Raw genomic sequence first — 8,645 nt, forward strand, 5'->3', positions numbered from 1 at the left:
TTGCCTCCTGCTTTTTCTCTTTCCTGGGGGCTGCTCCAGGGTGTGGGGCCATGTCTTGCCCACTGTTCGCTTCTGGTGCCCTGGTGGTCTTGGGCAGAATCCTGGCTGGGCCTACCCTGACGCATTGCAGTGAACACTCTGGAAGGCTAGGAGCAGGGGGCCAGGTATCTTTGGTCAAGGCTGTGAGGCACAGGGGTTTTGTTTTCCAGCGATGAGGAAGCGGATCTGAGCCCTCTGTCACAATCCCCTTCTCCCTCCTGGGAGGATGAAGACTACCTGACCATGGACTCTGCCACTGAAGGCCAGCTCCCCTGCAGTGACTGTCTGGAGGCGGATGCGGATACCATTTTCTTGCCTCAGTTCTGTTCTTGGGCCACTTGCCCAGAGCCTTCATCTGCAATAGGCGGTCATGGGAGTGAGAGCGAATGGGAAGACCTAGAGGAGCCCATGGACATGAACGCCAGTGACCTCAGGTGGGTGTTACCCAGCTTGAGGGGTGGTGGGGTGGGGAGCACCCTGTGGGTGTAGTGTTTTCACGTTCCCTGGTGTCACTGGTCTATGGCCATTTCCAATTTCCCCAGTGTCTCCACTTTGTTTTCATTGGCTGCCTATCACCAGGGTCCATGTTCCATGACAATGACCTTACAGGTCAAGGACTGCCATCAGCACATTTAACACATGGCACATTGGGGGCTTCCTCAGGTCACACGGGGCACAAGTGGCAGTCAGAGCTTACAGCCACTGTTGGCATCAGGGCACAGTGGGGGTAAGCTGTATCCATGACAACGACACAGGTTCCAGTGCTGGCTGCCCTACTTCCAATCCAGCACCCTGCTAACGCACCTGGGAGAGCAGAGAAGATGGCAGGGCAGGGTGGTTGGGAAGCTCTGGCTTGTGGCCTGGCTCTTGCATTTCAAAAGCTGCATGACCTGCAGCCAAGGACTAACATCATCTGGGACCCGGGTGCCTGTCACAGGGAGATCCCCTAAATCACCTCATGCCCTGATCCTGCCCTAGGGGACAGCAGGTCTCGCCCTCCCCACCTGACCAGAGGTGGCATCCAGGCATTCAGTGTTTAAGGTATAAGTTCCTATCCTGGGCTCTCCAGAGCAGTCCATGGGTGTGCTCCATGGCACCACGGAGTCTCACATATGGAATGTGGACTATGTACTGCTCTTGGAAAATGCTGCCCTCAATATTCCTTCAGTTCTCCAAGGAGTCCATAACACCCCAGAGGTTAGGGACCCCTGCCGCCCCATGCGGACCTTGGAGCAATTCATATTTTAAACTGACATCACTGATTATGCTATTTTGTCCTTTTAGGTGTTAAGGCAGTAACAGGATAAAGTTTGTCTCCTGCTGGGAAATAATTTATTCATCACATGATGCTTGAGCGGTGCTGCTTTCACTGTTAGAAGCAGCCTTTGCGAGTCGATTTCATCCATTCGTGATCAAACAGTGAGGAGAGGTGGTATCACACATCTGCCTGACTCTACCTTGGGTGCGTTTTCACATTGCCCCAAGAACACATCTTTCCACGTGCATTTATGGAACAAGGACATCTCGCCATCCAGTGGTGGGAGTCCTACTTTTCCTACCCGTCACACAGCCCCCACTCCAAATTTTTCTTTCATGAGGCTGAAAACAGCTTTCACTGCCCAGCAGCGTGAAGAAGGGAATAGACCTGCTCCCTGGGGAAGGCTGCTGGCCACATGCCAGGACACTCACCCAGAGCTGCTTGCGGTTCTGCGAGGACATGAGGACGGGCTGGACTCCTGAGGTAGGACGCACAGCTTTGACAAGGCCGCTGTGTTGAGCCTGTGCATGACCTTGGCCCTGAGGACACACTCACCAGCTGTGCCAATGGAAAAGAAGCCCGAAGCTCCCTGAGAAGGTGCCCTGGATTGCAGATCCTGGCTCACTTGTCACAACCTAACTGTGAAAAACATCATGCTGCTGCCTCTGAGACTTATTTTGCATAGCGGCTGTGGTCTCTCGTGGTTCTAAGATGCAGATCAAGCAAAGCTTTGGGGGTGGGTGAGGTGGCAGTGCAGTGGCCTTCCCTACCTGAAAGGAGTGAAAAAAAAGAAAAAAGCTCCAAGAGCCTGGGGTGAGACATTTTGGTAACTCTCATTGACTTCCTGAACAGCTCCTTGTTGCTCTTTGAAGAGGATTTTCCTTTGGTGTTTACCACCTGATTCTGAAAGTTGGAAAAGGGGAAGTGCGTTTGGCACAGTGGCTAAGATCAGAGTTTGAGTATCGGCCCCTGCTGCAGTGCTTGGGTCGCTCCACATGGGACACCCGGATTGAGTTCCCAACTCCTGGCTTCAGCTTGCCCCAGCCCTCGCTGTTGGAAACATTTGTGCAGTAAACCAGCAGGGAGAAGATCTCTGCTGGTCTTTTTTTTTTTTTTTCTACCAAACAAATTAGAATTACTTAAAAAAGAATGATGTGAGGAAAGATAAGATGGAGTATTTGTTTAAACAAGAGTGGAAGAAAGTATGAGATAGGAGGACACATAGTCTAGGCCATCTCAGTAAAGGAAGACCACATGGAATGAGCCGAGGCGCAGGACGGACAATGGTGCAGGCTGAGGAGCACAGATGCTATGGAGGGGGATGGGAGGCTTACGTGAGCAGGAGGGAGGACGAGTTCAGCTACAACTGAGAGAGCTATAAAGATGATTCAGACCCAGTACTCATAAACTATATGCAGGTTGATTGGGTTAAAAACTGTCAGGAAAGGACTGGTGGAAACAGTCCTTTAAATCTTAAAAAAAAAAAAAAAAAGATTTATTTATTTTTATTGCAAAGTCAAATATATAGAGAGGAGGATAGACAGAGAGGTGCAGAGTCCCAAGGCCTTGGGCCGTCCTTGACTGCTTTCCCAGGCCACAAACAGGGAGCTGGATGGGAAGTGGGGCTGCTAAGATTAGAACCCGCGCCCACATGGGATCCCAGTGCATCCAAGGCAAGGACTTTAGCCACTAGGCTACCACGCTGGGCCTGTGCTGTACTTTTATTACAGAGCAATGATAACTTCCTTTGGCCCAGGGCACCAGGCAGAAAGCATCGCAAAAAGAACAACACTGATCACATGTAAATAAATAAATAAACTTCTGGACAACAGTAGGAGGAAATAGACATCATGTGAAGTTACTGATGCGATTGTGGTTCTAGATTAATGTCTACACTGCTTGGTAGGCCCGTTGTGACCTACAGTAGATTCACAAAGGATTTCAATAGAAATACAGGTAAACGCGCCACCCTGCATTCACTAGATTCATAAAATCTTTAAAATCTACTCAATACTAACATTTTCCCCTGGCGTTTTGAGTTATCAAAATTCACACAGGTGATCCAACAATGCCACCTCTGAGAATTCATCCCAAATAAATTACTCAGCATTTAAAAAACTTTCCAATTATTTAAACACGTTGCTTGCAGCACTCTCCCTAAAAACAAACTCAAATGATTAAAGGCTTTGGATGGTGGCAATAGGAAAGACTATTATGATGCGATAGTGTGGTGAAGTTTGGTGTAGCTAAGAAAGCAGTGGAATAATGGCAAGCAGTCACAGCTTGGTGAAGCTGAGGCAGTAGCTCAGGAGTGTGTGCTCGCTCTGACTGCAGAGCAGGGCTTGTGCACCCAGAGAAGCATGGTGCCTGGAAAGGCTGCTGGGCAATGGGGTGGCAGCTCTCCTGAGCTTGGGAGGTCAGGAGAATGTACTCTGTATTGCTGATGGGTTCTTTTCATGTACTCAGAATTGTACGATATATTTTCTATCGAAAGCAAAGACTGAAACACCAAAAGCAAACAGAGAAAGGAGTCACCAATAATCCAACAAAAACATTCCAGAAACCAAGCTTGCATCCTACACTCTAACTGATGATCTCTCTCTCTCTGGGTGTTTTTGCTTCTGATTTTTCTCTCTCTGTTTCTTAAGATTTATTTACTTGTCAAAAGGTAGTCATGGAGAGAGAACCTTATATCTTCTGATTCATCCCCCAAATGTTCCCAACAGCCACATCTATGTCAGGCTGAAGTCAGGAGCCTGAAGCTTCTACCAGACTTCTCATGTGAGTTCAGGGGCCCAAGGAATTGAGCCATTCTCTATTGCTTTCCTGGGTGTGTTAGCAGGGAGCTGAATTGGAAGTGGAGCATGCAGGTACCAAACCACGGCTCATTTGAGATGTCAGCATTGCAGGTGGTAGCTTGATATACTATGCCACTCTTTCCCCAGCCCCAGGTCCTGTTCTCTTTATGAAACAAATCTTTTATAGGATCCATGGTTTGTAAGACCATTAATGAAAAGAAAGTTTCCAGGGTCAGGATAGACTTGCTTCAGAGTCTCTCATGGCAGCACTTGGCTGTCTTGCTGCATTAGCGTGTGGTGGGCTTCATGTTAGGGAATGAATCACAGACACCCCTAAGGGAACGGACAACAGAATTAATCACGTGTGAGCCACAGCCATTCTGCTGGCTCGTGGTTGCTTATTTCCTTGGCAAAAAAAAAGTATGTGTCTACAGATTAAAAATGAATCCCTCCTTTCTCTTAGCCCATTTTGATTCCTGAGGCTGGGCCTTGTATAAAGAACAGAGATCTCCTTCTGCCTCTGGAAGTTGAGACAGCAGCCAAGGGTGTGACACAGACACCTGCCAAGAGCCTATGTGTTAACACATGATGGAAGACAGAAGGGCCAGCAGGGGTAGAAACAAGAGAAAAGTAAGATACTTGTTTGTAGAACAACCCACTATGATGCTAACAAATTTGCGTGGCTCTGTCCTCCCAACCTCTGATTGGAAGACACTTTACACCCTGCTTATTGACATTCTGATGTCATGCTAAAAACGTCTCCACTTTCACCACGGGTCTCCAAATGTGTAGCTAATAGACACATCTAACTCCCAGCTTTACAACATTGGATGGCCAGTCACACCAGGTAGTGTTCACATTTCTGATCATGGCATTTGAAACTCTCCAGCTGTGGACTCCAACCTAGCTCTCCAACCTCAATCCAAATTCTAAATTATAGTAGCAGGAAATGCCTAGGGAGTTCCTGTGAGTGTTCCACACTCTCTCCCATGCTGCTCTGTGATGACACACCCACATGGCACAGCCTCCCTTCTTCATTCAATGATAATGTACTCATGCTGTAGGAGTCACCTTCTATGGAAGCCAACAGCACAGCTGATAATGATACGGTCTTGGGCAGGCTGTTCAGAGTCTGAAAGCAACACTTGCCCCACCGCTTCTGTAATCCTTTCTGCCCACCTGTGAGTCAAGAGACCTTACCATTCATTACCTGAGGGGGGCAGTATTGCACAACCACTTTCCATTAAAGTCCCTTAAAGGCCATGCTGGGGAGCAATTTGGCTTACTCTCTTCATCTCTCTTGCTGGTACACCCTTGGTCTCTTGCATGCTCCCTTGCTCTCTTTCTTCCCACTGACAGAAGTTATCAGTCTCTCTCCTTTACCTCTTCCCTTCCAAAACATAGCCTACCTAAGTCTGTATTCCTTACCTTCTGAATAAACGTTATCACTATTTTTAGCTGTGTCATTGCCTGTGCTTAATATGCTTTTTAAGAAAGAAGCAAGGGGCCTGGCAGCCTAGAGGCTAAAGTCCTTGCCTTGCACACACCAGGATCCCGGCAGCCCAACTTCCCATACGTTTCCTGCTTGTGGTCTGGGAAAGCAGTTGAGGATGGCCCAAAACCTTGGGACCCTGAACCCATGTGGGAAACCTGGAAGAGGCTCTGGGCCCCTGGCTTCAGATTGGCTCAGCTCCAGCTGTTGCGGCCACTTGGGGATTGTATCATCGGGCAGAAGATCTTCCTCTCTGTCTTTCCTCCTCTCTGTATATCTAACTTTCAAAAAATTAATAATAATAATAAATAAATATTAAAAAAAAGAAAGAGGCAAGAACCTAGCAAATAAATATTAGGTTAAAATCTAAACCACAACAATTATACACTCAGAGCCCCAAAGCACGTAGCAGGTGCAATGCCAGGAGCAAAACAATACTATGAAAAGAATGGTGGGGATGTTCTAGCAATTCCCCTTCCACATCTGTTTTCCCCCTTTGGGGCAGGGCGGCAGATTGAGGTGCTCTTTTTTCTCCTCCAGCCATGTTGAAGACTTTGGAAGAACAGTTTTTAAGGCTTGACGTGTGTCATGAGCACATGCCCAGGTGAGGGTTGGAGGCTGAACAGAATGCATGCTGGGAAAGAGCAGAGTAAGAGGATTGCCCTGGAATATCTGGCAGTATGAGGGTAAGGCTGTAGCATGCTGGGCGGGGTGGCGGGTGGTGGACAATCATTGCATGTAGCTAAGTAGACTGATTTCTGCAACCACTGCAAAGCACGCAGGGCCATATAGGCCCAAGCAGAGAAGGAGCTGAGCCCCAGCTCACACACAGGATGCATTCGCAAGCATCACAAAGAAACCCTCTGGTGGTTGATGAATTATGTGAAGGTACCCCTTTTGTCCCCCAGTAGCTCCTTATTGGGCCCAAAATTACGCCCTCAATCTGGCCTCTACTTATCCATTCATCTGGTCCCATGATTTAACAGCACAAACATGTCCCTTAAAGGACTGACCTGTAAGCAGCTGGCCAGAGGTAGTGTCTTCCAGGCCATGGAGTTGCACTTGGATGTTCAGAAGATCTACTGAGTCCAGGGTGCACGTTGCTGGAGAATTCAGCTGCAGGGGAGTCAGAATGCTGAGTCTGCAGGGATGTGCGATGTGAAACTTGGTGGAAGAGGAGGCAGGTGACACTTCTTTCACAAGCCTGGAAGCAGAGGGAGTCTAATGATTGGCTAAGGAAGAAGACACTTGGAAGATCTGGTTGGGCGGGGGAGGAAGATGCCGATCTTCTACTGAAATGCTGGGAGCAAAGTCATGGAGCAGCCCAAGATTTTATCTGTATGGATGTGGGTTGAGATGAGAGGTGGGGGAAGGAACTGAGCTTGAATGACATTGGAAAGAACCAGGTTGTCTTTGCATTCACCCTTTTGGAAACAGCTCACACAATGCGATCACACAGAGGCATCTGTGTTCTAGCCACGTGGAACACAACATTTGCCATGGACTGAGGAGTGGAGCAGAAGGATTTAGAGGCATGAGTCCAGCTTCCCTTCTCAGATATCGAAGTTGTTGGCACTTTGCTTCCTGCCTCATCATTACTTTACAGTGAATCAGTAGAGTTAGAGGGGGAGGCAGGACATTCACGCTGAAAAGTTTGGGGCAGGCTCTTCTGCCAACCCCACAGCTCTCTCAGCTCTCTCTTCTCACTGTGTGTGTGTGTGTGTGTGTGCGCGCGCGCACAGAGCCATGGCCTGGATAAGACACAAACCAGTGGGCAGCCAACTCGTGGCACAGTGCACTAATATTTATTGGGCACCTGCCATATGGCAGCTTGGGGAGTAGGCAGCCAGGAACTCACAGCAAGGTAAGTGGATGCCCTTCTGTTCTTCAAATAAAAGTTTTCTGCCTTCATGGAGATTTTTGTTGGCATTGGACTTTCTATGATTTATTTTTATAGAGTCTTTATTGGGAAGTCTCGAGTTTGGGCAAAGAAAGAAGCACACAGCCCCGTCCAAGCTCGTGGTCCTCACTGACTCACGCTTAGTGCTAGACACAAAGAAGCCACTCGCAAGTATGCCAGGCTGCAAAGCACAGGGCTGGAACAGGGTCCCACAGGGGACTCAAGGCACTGGAACAATGATTATGAAGGTTTTTGTCAATAGAGATGCCTTTCATATGCTGGTTCACTTTCCAAAAGCCCACAACAGCCAGAAGCCCAATACTCAATCTCAGTCTCCAATATGATGGCAGAGACCCAAGTTCTCAGACCATCATGTGCTGTCTCCCAGAGCACTCATTAGCAGGAAGCTAGAATGGAAGCAGAGATGGTGAAACTCAAACCCAGGCACTCCTGTATGTGCCACCAGTATCCCAAACGGCTACTTTAACTGCTGTGCCAGATGCCTAGTCCTGAAACAATTATTATTTTTCTGACAGTATCTTTTGTTTTCAGTTGCCTGCATTTCTTAGGCCCCAAACCCTGATTTTGAACTTGGCCTCTGGACTGTGAAGATATGACTTTCAAGTGATGAGATTCTGAGACCACATTTCCCTGGGATCTTTTCTTGAAATCCCTAGCCTGAGATGAAGAGCTGGCTGCATTGCCAGTTAGTTCATCCAGTTGGAGAAGAGGATGGCCCCTACCTCCCTACCTCAGTAGACTTTGCCTCCCCTCAGAGTCTTTCACAGAGGCACCTGGCATGCCTAGACCAGAGGCAGGGACTCCAGCCTCAGAACTACCTCTCCCTTGCTGGTCCCTTGCTGGTCCTCTGCTAGCTGAGCTTCTCCAGTGTGATGGTTGGCGTGTCTCTTCCCTGTGGAGATGTGGTTGCCATGGTGACAGTGTCAAGAGGGCTCTGCCTCTATGGGTGGGATTAGTGCCATCATGGAAGAGTGGCTTAACCCCTTAGACTTTTTTGCCATATGTGAATCTGATGTCCCCCACTTCTGGAGGACACAGTGAAAAGATGCTGGCATCTTCAGTGGACACTTCCAATCTCCAGAAGTATAAGAAACAAATGCCTGTTCTTTATAAATGACTCAAGCTAACGTATTCTGC

Source organism: Ochotona princeps, chromosome 13, assembly GCF_030435755.1.
Source record: "Ochotona princeps isolate mOchPri1 chromosome 13, mOchPri1.hap1, whole genome shotgun sequence".
NCBI classification, from domain to species: Eukaryota; Metazoa; Chordata; class Mammalia; order Lagomorpha; family Ochotonidae; genus Ochotona; species Ochotona princeps.